The sequence below is a fragment of the Chroicocephalus ridibundus genome, chromosome 5 (assembly GCF_963924245.1).
Source record: "Chroicocephalus ridibundus chromosome 5, bChrRid1.1, whole genome shotgun sequence".
In the NCBI taxonomy this organism is placed as follows: Eukaryota; Metazoa; Chordata; class Aves; order Charadriiformes; family Laridae; genus Chroicocephalus; species Chroicocephalus ridibundus.
The window spans coordinates 63,049,013-63,065,762 of NC_086288.1; positions in this window are offsets into that span (position 1 = coordinate 63,049,013).

Below are 16,750 nucleotides of genomic sequence, written 5' to 3' on the forward strand. Positions count from 1 at the left end.
TTTTGGAGAAAATTTGATACAGAGTGGGTGCTTTCTAATAATTTTCTTTTCCAATGTTCACTTGGAATACTTTGCCACGCATTTCTGTTTTCTCCTCCATCATTTTCGTGTTTGAAATGCCTTGCCCCAATTTGTCATATTAAATGATCCCCGATGAGTCATAATACCGACTAGTATTAGTCGTTTGTACTGTATGTGAAATAGTTTACAATTAGGAAAAAAAATGTTACAAACATGTATGAAGCAAATGGATTGCGTAGGAAACAAAAGAAAGGATGTTTGCGGTCCTCAAATCAAATGGTTGCAGCTTACCACCTGAAGATCCATTATTAGTTAACTACACCGTGGCAGGGATGAGCTGTGAAGCTCCCAGGTGCTGGCTTCATGCATTTTTTGTGTTTTTAGATGTGTATGTCTCAGCAGGTAGCTACTCACACATATTCTGCAATGCAGTGGGGTGGTAAGGATCATGGCAGGAAAAATTCTAACAGGTTCATTAAAATCATGTTATTATTAATCTAAAACTCATATATATTGGCAAATAACGAGTAAGCTCTGCCAGCAGCTCCAACCGAATGATGGCAAAATCTATGTAATAAATAATTCAGGTCCTGTGCCTTCTATTCTACAGAAAATTTTAAAGCGCTTGGCAAAATATTTTTCTTAAAAAACAACTCAACAACAAACTTTTGGGGGTGAGGAAAATCTATGTCTCCAGCTGTAATGATACGTTTCTTCTTCAGCAGCATGAAAAGGAAATCTGCTTTAACTGTATTATTCAGAATAGTTTACTTGATCAGATAATAAGAAGCAAAGTTGAAGAAGCGTAGCTATGTTGCGGAGTTCTTTAACTGTTCTATTCTCAATAATATTTCTGCAGAACTAAGACATATGCATGTCATTAAACAGGTAATCTAAGGCACTAAGATGTGACGTATGTATTGCAAACAGGCATGTTACTTGTTATTGTTCACTTTTAAAAATGGGAGATAATAATGTCATAGCTATGAGCTAAATACATCCTTTGCACTCACATAGCTTTGAGTTTCCAACCAAAGTAATAGTGTTAATGGAAGGTAGAGCATTTAATTTCAAATTTAGAGGCTTTTGTTGGTTTGTGTCATAACCATAATGTTATTTAAACCCAGGAAGGTTATACTTAATTATAGATATGGCAGTATTTTTGACAGTTCAGCCTCTTTAATGGATTATCTTTCCTCATTTAAATATAAGCAGTAGGAATAATAATAACAAAAATGAATCTAAAAATTTAACAAGCTTTTTTTTACATGCTTAATAACTATCTTTGAAGAAGAATACACACCATGTTGAGCTTTAAAAAATTGACAATATTTATTAAGCCACAAAAGAGCTTATGCAGGTTTGCGATTATGGACAGGAAAGAATATTAAAAAAGGCAAAGTTAGCGAAAAAAAAGCTTTAAAGTAAGCAGAAATTACATGTCAGTCATAGACATTAAAGCTGGCTGTTTTTAAACTCCAACTGCTAAGCCCTGGGCATGAAACAAGAAAATGATGAGGTAGGCTGAATGAAATGCACACAAATGCTAATGTTTAGAACCTTACCTAAAGTTAAAAATACAAATGCTTGCTTTAAGGAAAAGGTTTCAAGTAAAATAAAAGAATCCATCATATGAGTCTGTATGAATATAAATATGCTGAAATCCACACATGCGGAATATGCTAAAGATAGACTTTCCCTTTTTGTTGAGAAATCTTCCTGCTGTATGCTTTATAGAAGACTGAAGTTTCATGTTTTCTGTTACAGGAATGCAGAAATAAGCTTTTTTTGTTGAATAGAAATGTGTGGTTTGCTTGGGGGAGGAAGGAACCTGGCAGTGTTCAGATGGAATAAGATTGTCATCATTGAATACAATACAACCAGTGTCGATTTATTTTCTGCTTTGTCTGAATGCTTGCTATGGTAAATCACAGCCTTCTCTGAACAGATCTCAGCATAGAGTGGGAATGTTTCTGAGAATGATTATCAGACATAATTAGTTATTCCATTTAGGAAAACCTATCTTAATTTCCTTATCAATGGGATTAGATATATTTACATATACCTATTCTTATAAATACACACTTACAAGAGTGTGTGTGTTTGTGTGTGTACACTATTAGACTGTAATAACTCTGAAAAAAATTGGTCTCTTTATTTCTACTGTGTTCATCTGCAAGATAAAGCAAAACTTGGAAAAATTAGAAAACAGAAGTCTGTGATTTAAAAAAAATATAAAATTTCAAGTTTAAAACTTACTAACGTTACTACTTCTCTTTCCTGCCCCACAGTCCTATTATGTACTTAGACTTCAGGAAACAGAAGCACAGAGAAAGCAATGAAAGGGCAAGATTTCCCAAAAGTCACCACGTATTCCTCATTGAAGATGGGAAGAAATACAGAGGAATCGGCTCACATCCTTTCCAATGCATATGCATTCCTTCCTCAGATTCCTCTGCCCTCCAGACGTTTTCCCACCCTGGCCTAACCCCCTGGTTGGTCCTGGTGAGTTGCAGCTCTTCCAAAGGGAGGATTTGGGGTTCACTGCTTAAAGCAACCCTGCTTTAAAGGGGAGAGATGATGAAAATGCCAAACTGTGCCAATCTGAAACAGAGAAACTGTGATCTCTAGGTGATCTAACATTCCCCCTTTTGTCTGCTTTGTTTGTTCTAGCTCACCCTAAATGATTGTCAATTTATTTACCTAGAATCAACAAGAAAAACAGTGATTTATAACCACCCTGTTATGTCATTGGATATGCTACTGCTTGTTTTTGTTACCGCTACCATTTTGTTTCTCTTCCCTCATGGTGTTTCTGTTCCCTCATGGTATTTCTGGTTTATGGCAAGGCCTTTTTTTTTTTTTTTTTCCCTGTGCATAGGGCCATGCACAGGACAGTCAGGCTGAAGCACTGCACGGGATCTTTGCATCACAAACAGGGAGATAAACACAGTAGTTTTTGCAACATGCAGTCCCATTTTAAGTTTCCTACCACGTGTTGAAATTAAATATGTTCAAGTTAAAAGCCTTGGCAATCAAAACCATATTTCTTTTGAGGCATAGCTAGGAGACTCATCTATATTGCAACAGTTCATTATTCAAGACCGTCTTGAACTTATTTGTCTTAGTTGTCTGTGTGTGTATGCATGCTTGTGCGTGTGAATGTGTGTGTGCACATTCATAAAGCAAATTAAAGTAAAATATGAAAGCAACTGAGGATAATAGACTGTCCAGAATCTTTTCCCCATGTTATCACAAGAAAAGTCTTTTTAACAGTAACAGCTGTCCACATTATGAACCCTTTAGTCCATTATTTTACCCAGAAAACTTGAATAAAGATAACTGAATTTGACCTAATAGTAAGACAATAACCTATGTGACTATTCCAGGTAAAATGTAGCTGAGTATAAAGCCTTGATGTAATGGCAAGTGCTCATCTCATACCTTTGAAGTGAGTAAGAGCAGTGCTAGCTGTTTGACTGAAATGTTGCAGGCAAATGTAAACTACAAACAGAGCGGTTCCAAGAAAGTTGGAATAACAGAATAAGCTTTGTTCTTCTATAACCTGAAAAGAAATACCATTATAAGGTAATCAATATCTTTTTGATAAAGGAGAGGGAAAGAGAAAAAATACAGCCCCTAATGTTGTTGTCTATGTCAAAAAGAAGTACTTTTATCTTCATGAAAGAAGTGGAAAAACAAAAGTGAACATTCGAAGTTCCAGCATCCGTGTCCTTTCATGATCTGACATGAACAATGTAATTCAAAGGCCATCAGAAGCAAAAGGTCTAAGCACACTTCACAGCACTTCTACATCTAGAATTCACGCTGTCAGATCCGGCCAAGTGGTGTGTCCATTGTGGCTTACGGGCTATTCTCTTGCAACACCACTAGTTATTTACCATTAACATGAGAAACCGAGAACATTGATACTCCTGTCATTAAAATAAAAAGCTAACCACCTTTTTAAGAGGCACCGTCCCCTAAAATAAAATAAAAATTACTTGCTAGACTTTGCCACAAACCAGCATCAGGGGGATTTCAGATTTCTTAAAGCACAGAAAATCATGAGCTCGGATTTCACACAGAAACTACAAGTAAATGTTTCTAAAACGACAAGTACAGTACCCAGGCACTTTGCTTGTTCTGTGCTCCGAGCCCTTCTTTCCAGCAGCAAAAAAAAGCCAGTGCAGAAGTGCAGCGTGTAATAGGTCCAGGGCAGGTGCACATATCACTGCACGGCTCTTGTGTCACTGGAAATGGGCTGAGTATACCAGTGGAACTATGGAAACTTGAAAGATTCATCCTTGCAGGCTGTTTTTCACAGGCTTCCTGAAGGTCACTTTTCACCTCATGAATTTTCATCAGAAAATACATTTCATTCCATACAGGTGAAAACTGTTGTCTTAAATACACACAGTGAACATTCTTACCTGAAATTTGTAAACAGTTATCAGATAAAGGAATGGAAATAAAGCCGTGCACTCTATTGTATCAATCACAGTTAACAGCTGTAACTCAACATCAAATATGTAGCCCTGGTGAGGGCTGCATATTACTTATGAAGAAGTCTACGCAAATAAAACAGGAAATTTAGAAGAAAATTTAAAACAAAAAAAAAGAAAAAACCCACACCCAAATGATCATATCTATTCATATAGAGGTACCAGAGAAAATTATTAGCTGGACATAAACACAAAGGCTAATCCTACACTAGTGAACTAAATAGTCTGGGGTTTTGGCCGCAGTGGCAAAGGCCTGTTGCCGCAGCCTTGTCATTAACCACCAAAACCTTGTGCTTACACACCACGCTCCGGACTTTTCAGGTGAGCATTTGGAGGCAAGAACAAAGCTCTGCCATGGACCTTTCTAATGTACTGTAGATGATGGCTTTCTGATGTATGTCCCCATTCCTTAGCAATATTTAATTTGTTGTTATAGAATTAGTGTGAAAGGCTAAGTGTGTTGGACGTTAGTTATTGAAAATGTTGCTTAACGGCTGTCAGTAGCATACTTTATTGTAACCTTCAATTCAAACCCATTTAATTTAGGAAGTGATCAATCCCTATTTTCAAAAATGACCCTAAGGCACTAGGGAACTTAGATCTGACTAACTACAGGGTGCCTGCATAATGATTACTTCAGAAATGGTGTTTTCTTGGATTATTTTCTTATTGTATTTAGAAACTGAACTTACTAGGTGTCCCACTGTGTTAGGTACCTGACAAACTTTATATAGACATCACGGTCCCCAAACCAGGCACTTATAATCTGAAAAATAAATTATAGAAATGAAGTCTTAATCAAACAGTGGGAAAGTAAAACAATAATAATTAAAAAAAAAAAAAACAACCCACAAAACCCCCCACCAAACCCAGCCAAAAACTGGTCTGGACATCGTATAGTGGAAACAGAAACTATATAGGAACTAAATCACTGAATCTGAACAAAGCACAGAGCTTAGAGACAGATAACTAACAATCCATGTTTTTCAAGAGAAAAAAAAATCCTATGTGTTCTATAAAACTATCACTTCCTAATTACTTCATAGAAAACTACAATTAGCTGCTGGAATACACAGAATAGGAACAAAGAACCAATATTTTCTGAAAGTGAAGAGTAATCCTCTTTTAACATAAACTTCCTTGCTTTTCTCTTTTACTGCTTCTTTTTATAGGCTTGTTCTCTCTGAAAAAAAAATTACGTTCTTTTGGAACACATTCACTGGAGTGTCAGCAGCAAGACACAGTGAAACAAAATTATCTGTTTGTCTGCCTTTCTCTTCATCTATCATGAAAAAGACAAAACCATGTTCGAGAAGCAGGAGAAGGGACGATATTTTATCACCTTAATGTACTATAATGCTCTCTGTCATTATGATAGTTGCTTATTTATGTATTTTTTTTATTCTCTACCACTTTAATAAGAAGACAGGTTATAATATATCTTTCTTTGGAAAGATGTCCTTTTTCAGATAAATCTTTTCTGTCATCATTGTTAATCTATTTTCTTTCCCCTCTCTTAGCAATTTCTCTCTCAGTTTCATTCGTATTGGCTGGAAATTTGAATTGCATTGCCTTTTCCTTTCAGTAATTCCTTCAAAAAGTATTTCCTGTTAGCAGAGCTACTGATTTTCTCCTTTACTATGGATCACAAAATCTTTTTTTTCAGAATATAAAGATTTTTGATTCCAAATTTGGTGAATGACATAATAAGACTACTTTTTTCTTTTTTCTTTTTTTCCTTTTCATCTATTGTATGCTTTCCCTTTGCTTTAGGAAACAAGGAATGCTATGCAGAGTTTAAAGTGTAAATAAGTCATACAGCTATTTAAAAAAGGCATCCTTTACAGATTTTACATGACCAGTATCATTACACAAAATTCTGGTATTGCAACGCTGTCATGGGAAGTCATCTGCAGTGTAGGTGAGCAATTTTAACAGTTAATGCAATGGATCAGAATATTTCCTCCAGGATGAACAATGATAAAAATCATCTGGGTCAGGCAGTCCCAAAGTGTAATGCATATTCTTCCTAAAATCTACAAGGACTAAAGCTGGTGGATATGTAAAACCTGCTTCTCAGTGGTTTCCCGGTTTCATTTGGGAAATATTTTTGCGAATAAGTCCATAGCTTTTTTTAGAAAGATTTTTTTCAATATACTCGCTTCCAATTTGTGCTTATAAGATTGCCTTAACTTAGGACCTATGCTGGCATTATAAATATGTTTATTTTTTTCGCAACACAACATATAAAAAAAGGCAAAGTATCTTATTAAAAGAGTAGGTTCATCAAAATAATTAGGTGTATAGCACAAATGTATTGGATTTTGACAGCATCTCAAGGGTGATTTGATTAATTTTTCAATCAAGTAAAGCTGAGTTTTCAAAGCTTTATCTAACATAGGGTATTCCTTTCACAGTAACAAATCCTTTTCCTTCTTCCTCAAATGAACAGTTTTGCTTAAGAAAACAAGAAGTTGGTAAGTCATAAGTGCAACTGTGTTCTCTCAGTGGTAATGAAAATGTGCAGACAGAGAATCAGTTCAGACTGTGAGTTAACGCAGCCTCCTCAGTCTGTCAGAAGAACTGTAAATCCTATACAGAAGATTTGCGACCAAATGAAATGGATTTTGGCTATGCTCCTGCCCTAGATGGGTACTGTGAAGATATCCATGAACTTTCTATTATTCAATAGAAAATGCACAGAAAGATGGAGACTCAGCACCCTGCAAACTCTGTGGCGTTTCACTGCCCCACTTTTGCTGGCGAGAAAATAGTTATTTTGTACTGATTTTTGTCAAAGTGCAAATCGTTTTTTTAGTGGTAGTAATATACCACATTCTCCGGTTCTGATGGTGGAAATACAGACAATTGGAAAACATCCTATGTATCTACATCCTTGGTTTGTCCAGTGATGATTTTGAGAGAGATTGAGCAAGCGTGGTATTAAAAAAATGTCATTTTGCTATCATAGCACAATAGGTAAGTGACAGTGACTCATATTGTTAAGAATGTGGTAAAAAAACCTTTATGGCTAAACTACATAATTTCACAAAAATGAGGAAGATACAGTATTCAGTTTATGGGTACCATTCTTTCCCCTTTCTTTGGCTTTTGATAAAATTACCACCTTCATTAAAGGGGTCTCATTAATGCCATACTCCTAGTCACAAACGCTTCCATTTAAACTAAACTTCAGTTAACAAACCTATTTTGGTCCATATGGAATTGGCTTAATTAAGACAGACTAGTATTTTGGACCAAGCTAATTAATAGTTTAGGAATGGATTCAGTGGTAAGGTTTTTCGTAGTCTCTTAAAAATACGGTCTCTCAGAGGGAGACAGCTGCTCACCATTGACATGCAAGACTAACACATTCAACTTGAAAACGAACCTCAGTAGTTCCAGCTCAGCTTTGCCACTGCATGTGTTGGAAATCTTGTCACCCAAGCATTCCTAGTGCTTCTTCCTCCATCTAATTAGCTCCCAGATCTTACAACAAAGTTACAGAAGAACTGGTGTGCTCCTTGCTGACCGAATTCATGATGGAGTAGAAAAGGGTCAGGAGCAGAGTGGGCTGAGAGCATCATCCTGCCATCTCCCGTGGAACTGCTGCACTGGCACCTACCTCCAGAGGCGACAGAGGTGAGGCGGATTCTGCTTCCTCTACGCGGGGGAGAAAGATAAAAGAGGTAGCAAATAACATAAATGGGACCTCCATTACTTTTCTTCTTTTGCTACTGTTCAGGTTACAAAACCCATCTGGTCTCCTGACCATTACTTGGTCATTGCTTCTCACATTTTCCTTCTAATTTATTGGTTCTGTCCTCCCTTTGTTATATTGCATGTGTGATCACAGGAACAGGATATGGTGTTTCTTTTATACTTATGTAGGTCCAAGAGCACATCCAAGTGAACTGAGGCCCCCGAACAGGAGGTAGATGTACAAAAGCTGTTGAGCCTTGAATTTGCTTACTTTCATTAAACTCAGCCATTGCAGTATACTATTTGAATTAGTTATGTAGTCCTCTGGCTTGGGACTTCTAAAATTGTTCTGTATCATCACTCTTTCGAACACAAGAGTTGTGCCTAACCTTGCAGCTTCTCATTGTCTCCATACCCTATTCTCTGCTGGGAAAATTGGCTTCTCTCTAGTGGGAGTCAAAGGTCAAATCCTCAGGGGATCAAGTCCATAGCCAACAACTGTAATGGTATAAATTGCCTGTAAGATATTACATATACATTTGTTGCCTATACAGATGGTGAGTATTTAGAAACAAATAAATCAATCCTCAAAATTCACTACAGCATGTGAATACTTCTGTATAAAATCATTCTGCTCTGAGTGACATATGAAGGCTTCATCAGAGTAGCCGTATCATAATAATGACTCTTCTGAGGTTCATGAATTATGCTAGCAACGATCTTTCTACTAGTAAACATAAGTTTCATTAATATCTTAACATTGTGGCTAATATAGAGAAGGTCTTGCTAATAGAATGCAGGTTTTCATTTCTTCCTTTTTTTCTATCATGTTATTTATCCCTTCCTTTGAATTGTACAGCACAAAAAATTGCTAATTATTTTTCTCACTGCATTATATTTTTGTGGTGGCACCTTTTAGTTTTATTTCAGGCTTCCTAATACAAGCAATGTTTCTGAAAATGTTATTCTTCTAAGTTAATAAAGAAATTATTACCTTAATCCTATGTAGTTTCTTCTGTGAAATCAAGAATGAAGAAAAATGTTTGAGGAGGTGACAGCTTTTGTATTTTGTATGTTTGCTCGGTCAGAGCTCCTGCTGCTGCATAGCTCTGTATGTAAACGGTTTGCTTGAAAAATAGTGGTGTTGTTTTTCCTAGTATTTTATTTCACTTGGAATAAATCATGCCTCTGCTTTCAGTTTTACTAAGATTAAAAGTACATCTAAATTAACGTCAACTTTAGATACCTATTATAATGTCAGTAGCTTACAATCTATTATATTAATGTCAAATATATCTAGTAAAGTAGGAAGATGAGTCTGGGAATAGGGATTTTTGTGATCTGACTCTTTTCTTCTTTTCTGTAACTTCCCTCATGACAATAAACAAGTTTCTGCTGGTCCACAATCTCTGAAATATGTAAGTGCCAAATTCCCACTGAAATCAGCTAGTTACATATAGCTAAACATATTTAAAATATATAACCTTCAGTTTCGTATCTGTAAGATAGCTTATTCAGAAAGGAGATCTCTAGATATCTTAACCTATGTGTCCTTGGAGCAACGAAGGCCAATAGCTTCCTGGGCTGCACAGGCAGGACTGCTACCAGCCGGTCGAGGGAGGTCACCCTTCTCCTTTACTAAGCACTGGTAAGACACACTTGAAGTGCCATCTCCATTTCTGTGCTCTCCTTTACAGGAGAGAAAAGGACATACTGGAGGAAGTCCAGCCAAGGGCCACAAGGATGATCAAGGAACGGGAATTCCTCTTTTATATGAGGAAAGGCTGAGAGAGCTGGGACTGTTCAGCCTGGAGAAGAGAATGCCCAGGGGGGATCTTATCAATGCATATATATACACCTGTTTGGATGGTATAAGTATGAACTAGACTCTTCTCAGTGGTAGCCAATGAAAAGACAAGAGGCAACGGGCACAAAGTAAAATACATGAAATTTCATTTAAACATCAGAAAAACACTCTAGCTGTGAGAGTGGTCAGACACTGGTACAGGTTGCCCAGAAAGGCTGCAAATTCTTAATTCCTGGAAATATTCAAAACCCAACTGGACACAGTCCCGATCAACTCGCTGTAGCTGATCCTGCCCTAAGCTGGGAGCTGGAGTAGACAATCTCCAGAGATGCCTTCCCACCTCAGCCATTCTGTGATTTTGTGATTCCGTGGTGAAAATCTTCCTGTGTTTGAGTTAACGGAGGAGAAAGGGAAGAACAAAAAAAATTATACAAGTGCATATCTCATAAGTAGAATTAATTTAAAGATAAGATGTACACTTCTCTGAGTATCCAGCTGAACTGTTCAACATGATTTGGTACCTGGAAAAGGGTGTGAGACCTTGACAGATGCTCATGATTCTTATTCATGAAAAAATCTGGCAATATCTTTTTGCTCATTCTCATCTCCTCTTGTTCTCAAAATGTTGTCATGCATCATTCCGAAGAAGTTATATATTTTGTAGAAAACGTTCTGTAAAATTAATAAACTGGACTTAGGTACAAAATAGAAACAGTGGAACAAATAATTACATATGTATCTCTGAGAAAAGGCTGAGAATAACATGAAGGTGGTCTAGGGCTCTTTAGAGTTTCCTAAAGTGTTAGATCACATCTGGATGATCACAACTGAATCTGTTAGATTTAGCGGATTAAAAATTATCTCCTTTGAAGTGAGAGAGGTTTGATGTTCATGCAGAGCGAATATAATGATTGATTTAACTTTAGAACAGATATTAGGCAGGACTGCATATCATTATCAGCTCCTTTAACCTATTATCTGGAGAACAAGAGAAAAAAAATCATATTTTCTCAAAATACAAGAGTTATTGGTAGAAAATTAGAAAACACGTATGCTCAGAGACAAAAAAATCAGTCAGCACAGCAGTGCTTATGATGTAGAGCAACTGTGTAATCTCAGAAAGACAGAAAAAAATTAGAGGGAGTAGGAGGGGGAGCAGTACATTTCCGGTGAGTGATAGCAAAAAGAATGATGACACTTAAGTCTACTGAAATGATAAAATGATTGTTATGTAAATATGAAGATGAGTTGGAATGTACTGATCCCCTAAAGCAGGTGAATAATATGTTTTTAAGGGATTTTAAATAGATCTCAGAGAGCCTATATAGACCTGGAATTACGACTGCCACTTACGGGAAGCTCAGTCACATTGCGACAAGCAAAGGTATTAGCATAAAGTCTGAAATGAAACAGCTACAGCTATTGGACTTTAGCATCTTACTTTGTGCTTTTGAGACACGAATGTCAAAGGAAACAGGACATTAAAAAGATTTTTGCCAAACTGAGATGTTACAGATGATTGCTGTGAGTCAGCTATTTCTTTTTTTATGACTAAAAAGAATAGTGGAATGTTTTCCAGGGATATAAGACATTCTTTGTGTTGATGTTTCATACCACCAAGCCGACCAGGCAAAGAAAATTCAGGTTTGTGAGACCAGTATGGACAAGATACAATAACCATAGTTAGTTATGCAAGTAATGACATCAATCCGGTTGTAAAGACATGGCAGGCTGTACAGGTTGGTGAACATGGTTTTGATAATATAAATGAAGTATATGCATTCAATAGAAAATACTAATTGGGTCTGTGCAAGATATTTTGCCTACTTCTCTCATCTCCATACAAGGTTTTTAACCTAGTGGGGGCTGGCCTATAATGAGGTCATAAAATATTTTTGTATGTCAGATTTTTTTGTATTCTTTAATAGGCTTTTCAGATTCAAAAAAAGACAAACCAAAAGTAATCTCCCCAGGCCCACTGGAACAATGCTAATTCTTAATTATTTAGCCTTGGAAATTTCAGGTTTTACAGTTAAAGAAGTCTGAAAAGGTATTTTTGGGAGGGGGAAGGTGGAGGAAATTTTGTTTGCTTTTTAAGTTAGAAAAAACAGTTCTGCTTTTTTTTTTTTTTGGCGGGGGGGCAGGGATAAAAGCATATTGCTCTGCCGGCTACAAGCAACTCATATATTCTGTTCAGTTAGAATTTATAGAACTCCCACGCTCTTGACTGGGGCAAGATCTAATCCCGCAGTTAGCAATGTGCCTTGCATTACACCCATGAAGATCTTGCCAAGCTAGACTGAATTATCAATATAGCTGTACCGCAATTTAACTTTGCACAGTAACCTGGACCAAGGATGCTAAAAGATATCCACCGGCAGTCTCACAGAGCTCACTGCACTGAACTAAAGCACCAAACTAAAGCTGCAGTGAACCCTCCTACCTCCAGAAGATGGAATAAATCACAGTTTCTGAGCCGCACCATCCTTTTAGTAAGTGGTATATAAAAATGGACTAAAGGAGGTGCTAGATAGGCGGACAGTAGTATTTCATGCGGTTACCATATTCCTAAATTACTGCAGTCAGTACCTACTTCAGTTACTCCAGCCAGAATTTCCTCACTTCTGAATGCTTAAATATTTAATATGTGCTCTGTATTTCTAATTTAGAAAGAGAAAAGCATGACAAGTTCCAACCTTTTAATTAAAAAAAACTAAAAACCTACTGCTTTTCTTAACCACCCACCATTTATGCCAAAATTAAGTCCCAAGAGAATTTTTTATGGTAATATCATAAATGATATGCCAGGAAAGATTTGTCATGGACAAACTCACATGGGCTCAAAACCATAAAAAAGAAGAACCTAAGAACTCTGGCTGTGACAGGGTCATTGTCTTGAAAAAGAGAAAAAATGAAATGTCAATTTCTTAATTTTGTTATGTCGTAATTAAGAATAGCAGGAGCAGTGGGATTTAACTCTGATGGGTTTTACTATTAATGGACTTCACCCATTAGAACTCACAGAGTTAAGAATTCTGCTAGCATCGCTTATGGTCCAGATTTTCACAGGTGTTTGTGAGATCTCGTGAGATTTTGGGATGCCTCTAATCTGTAGCTTTTGGTGCCTCAAGTACTTTTGCACATCCAGTCTTGTTTGCTTTGGATTTTCTTACAGAATCATCATATGGGCCTCAAATGTCTCCTCTAAATAAGGACAGGGGCAAAGCAAGCTATAGGTGTGACACTGAGCTCACAGCAGCGATAGTTTAGCTGAGCCCTTGGTACAGTGAGCAAAAACTAGAAGAGAAAAAGACAAGAAGAGCTTTTAATTGTACTTCAATGAGAAGTATCTATCTTTGTTGCAGTCCTATCTCCTAGGAGTGAATAACCTTCTAGGTTTTTTAACTGAAAGTGGATTCTTTTTCCTTTGTTCACTTCTTAGTTAGTCTGTTTCTTCTAGATTTTGTTTATATTAATAAATTGTACCCGACTCCTTTTTGCCCTACTTAGGCATAGTTGGTAATGTTCCTTTGTTTTTAATGTTAGACATAGATTTTTCTTTTCTCATCTTATTACTTATCATTCATATTTAATGCTGCACACAGAATTATCTTTTAGACTCTTTTTACCTTTTGATTTCTTATATTTAATGACACACCCAATTGTTTGATATCCTTTTTTTCCCTAGGAACCTGTCACTGCTCTCTATTTAGCTGCTTTGAACTAGCTTTCATCTTTTAGTATTTAAATCATCTAAGTCCTCATGTATCTTACCGCATTGTTCCTCATTATTTACTCCTTCTGACTATAATGCCATTCTCTTCAAACTAGTGCTACTTTTTTCTTTGTTTCCTGCTCTTTGTTTTTAATTTTCCAAGTCAGATTTACGCTTATTACATGACTCCCACACCTCAGGTATTGTCATTAACCTCAGATGTGAGACTTTATCAAAAGGGCTTTCAGAAGCTTGTCTGCAGCGTCTTACCCACAGCAGCTCATTTGCCGTCTGCGACTGAGGGGAGTTATTGAATGACAGAAGGCTCCTCTCCCTGGAAGCTAAGTGCCCAACCCTCTGAGTCCTTTGTTTGAATGTAGGTCTCCAACATGGCAGTCTACAATAGGAGCACTTGACAAAAGGATTGATTTTACATCCAGCACTGGAAGAATGCATATAATTTCCATGTATTACATCGTGTATATACTACATAATTTGAAACATTTTTTCTAGCTACATTCAATAGCTTGTTTGAAGCCTCTGCTGTCTATATTGAATGTGATTTCTATTATAAAAAATGGCATTAACTTTAGAGTTAAACTCTCAACACTGGCAGTCATTACTACAGAATTTTACCAGATATTATGAATTGTCTGCCTGCCAACCAAAATCCAAATCTGAAGTGCAATGAAGTCTATGGAGAGAGCCTTACTGGAAATGGATGAGTTTATCCTGTAGATGCTTCAATAAAGAACTTTTCTTAATCTGCATTTACATTTAAAAATACTTTAAATCCTGATGATTCATAAGGAAAAGACTCAGTACATAAGGAAACAATGTAATCCCTTCAAGAAAGTCAGTGCTATATTTTGATCCTGAATACTTCGGGTAACACTGTTCATCCCATTTCAAGAAAAGTATTTCATCATTGATGAATGATGAAAGTGGACTACAGGAAAATCTTTCATATTAGGAGAATGGGAAAAAAACCTAGAACTTATATGTTAGGAAAGAGGTGAGTAATATTTGATATGATAAAAGCATAAACAAAAATCCAAGTAGTAAAAACCGGAACACCTGTTCTCCATGCCCCATCCTTCAGAAATAGGAGACATTTGCTAAAATTAGAAGGCGATAGATTCAAATTGGACTTTAAACTCACTGCCACCACATCTCAGTGGCCAGAAAAATGCTGGGAAAAAAATCTCATACCTTAGTACTCAAGGCTATGTTGAACAACAGAGACCAAGTCAGGACTTTTGGGAAACAATGATCAGAAGGCATTTATTCTACCTCTGTCTTCAGTATCTTTCTGTAATGTATCTGTTTCTTGCTATCACCTGAGACTATGTGTATCACTGATAACTTGAATGACACCTTTCATTGGTGCTTACTGCAAACTGTGTTAATAGGAAATAAATTAAATCATTAGAACTACTGTCTTCACAGCTGACTTTAATTCAAAGAACTTTGAATCAAGACACAATCAAACTTTTAGCCCTGAGGCTTCACAATCATGTTAGACTGATCAAAGAGGGAAGTTTTGTGTTACGTTTAATCTAATCTAATTGAGGACTGCTACTAACACAGGAGGTTTTGCTCTCCTTCCTGTCACCTCTCCTCATACGATCCTGCCCTTCTAAATTCTTCGTGTCTGTCTGTCTCACCTTTCTGATCTAGCTCACTATCTGCAGATACTTACATGTTGTATCTGGTACTAAGCGGGCACTGGGAAAAATATGAGTAAAAGATCATGATGGCTCACATTTGAGTTGGATTATGTTTAAAGGAAGATGTGCACTTAGGTCAATTTTTCTTCTCATACATATACGCATGTTCCTCTTCCAGTTTTTGACAGCTAGAGTGGTTGTATAACCCAGCAGCTTATTATTTATTTTTTTTTTCATATATGATTCATACCATAGCTCAAAACAAGTAAAGCAAATGCAAGGGAATAGTAAGGAAGCCCTGGTGAGCAGGTGAAAGTAATTATTGACAGAATTACCCTTTCTAATGGATGCCTGGTTTAGGTCGATTTAAGCTGGCTGTGGAGCTATCGAAAAATGCCAAATTCAGGTTCCTCTAATGAATATGTTTCACACAATCCTTCAAAACACAGTGAAAGAGGTCGCATAGAAACCATAGTCTTGTACTGAAAAAATCTTTCTGTCCTAGAGAGTTCAATACTAGCTCTGTTTCTGATATGAGAGGCTTAGATGACTTGAGGCTATATCCAGGATAAACAACACAGTGAATTGTACCCAGAAATAAAAATGTAACTGCTGCAGGGCAGACCACAAGCATTAAATATGTTCCTCACAATGACTCAGCTGACTCCAAAGATGAATTACTCCAGTTAGCACCAGATTAAGTTGCCCTTGCCAGGTGTTTGTCTAACATAGTAGGATAACCTGTTTGGGTATCGCTTGGGCTGCGTGGATGTGTGTCCCCGCTTTCAGCTCAACCTCAGAGAAGAATGCTCAAACTATACATGGCAATAAGACAGGGAGAGTGAGAGAGAAAAAGCATATATGCCATTCTGAGATCGAAATATGTCTTGCAGAACTCTGTGACAGTGAGACGTATTGACAGAGGTCAGTTAAATTTACTCGGTAGAAAATACATCACCAACAGAGTTGTGCAGACTCTGTCTTTGCTTATCAGTATCATTTCTGTCCTATAAGTACTGAATAGAAGTCCATTTTCTGGAAAACCCATCCCTGCTTTGCTAGGGTGAAATGGCACTTCTTTTTATACACTTTTAGCCAAGACACAAAAATTGCTTTGAATATTGATGACACTACAAACTTAAATGTTGCTGCATTCTTGTTTTACTGTTAAAAAAACAAAACCAAAAAAACCCAAAAAACCAAACTAAGCAACCAAATCATAAAACCCAATCAACCACAGAAAAAAAAAAATGAGAGGGAAGAAAACTGCAAAAGAATTTGTTAATGGAGCTTTTGAATAGGAAGAATAAAAGGTGAGTTTTTGTCATTC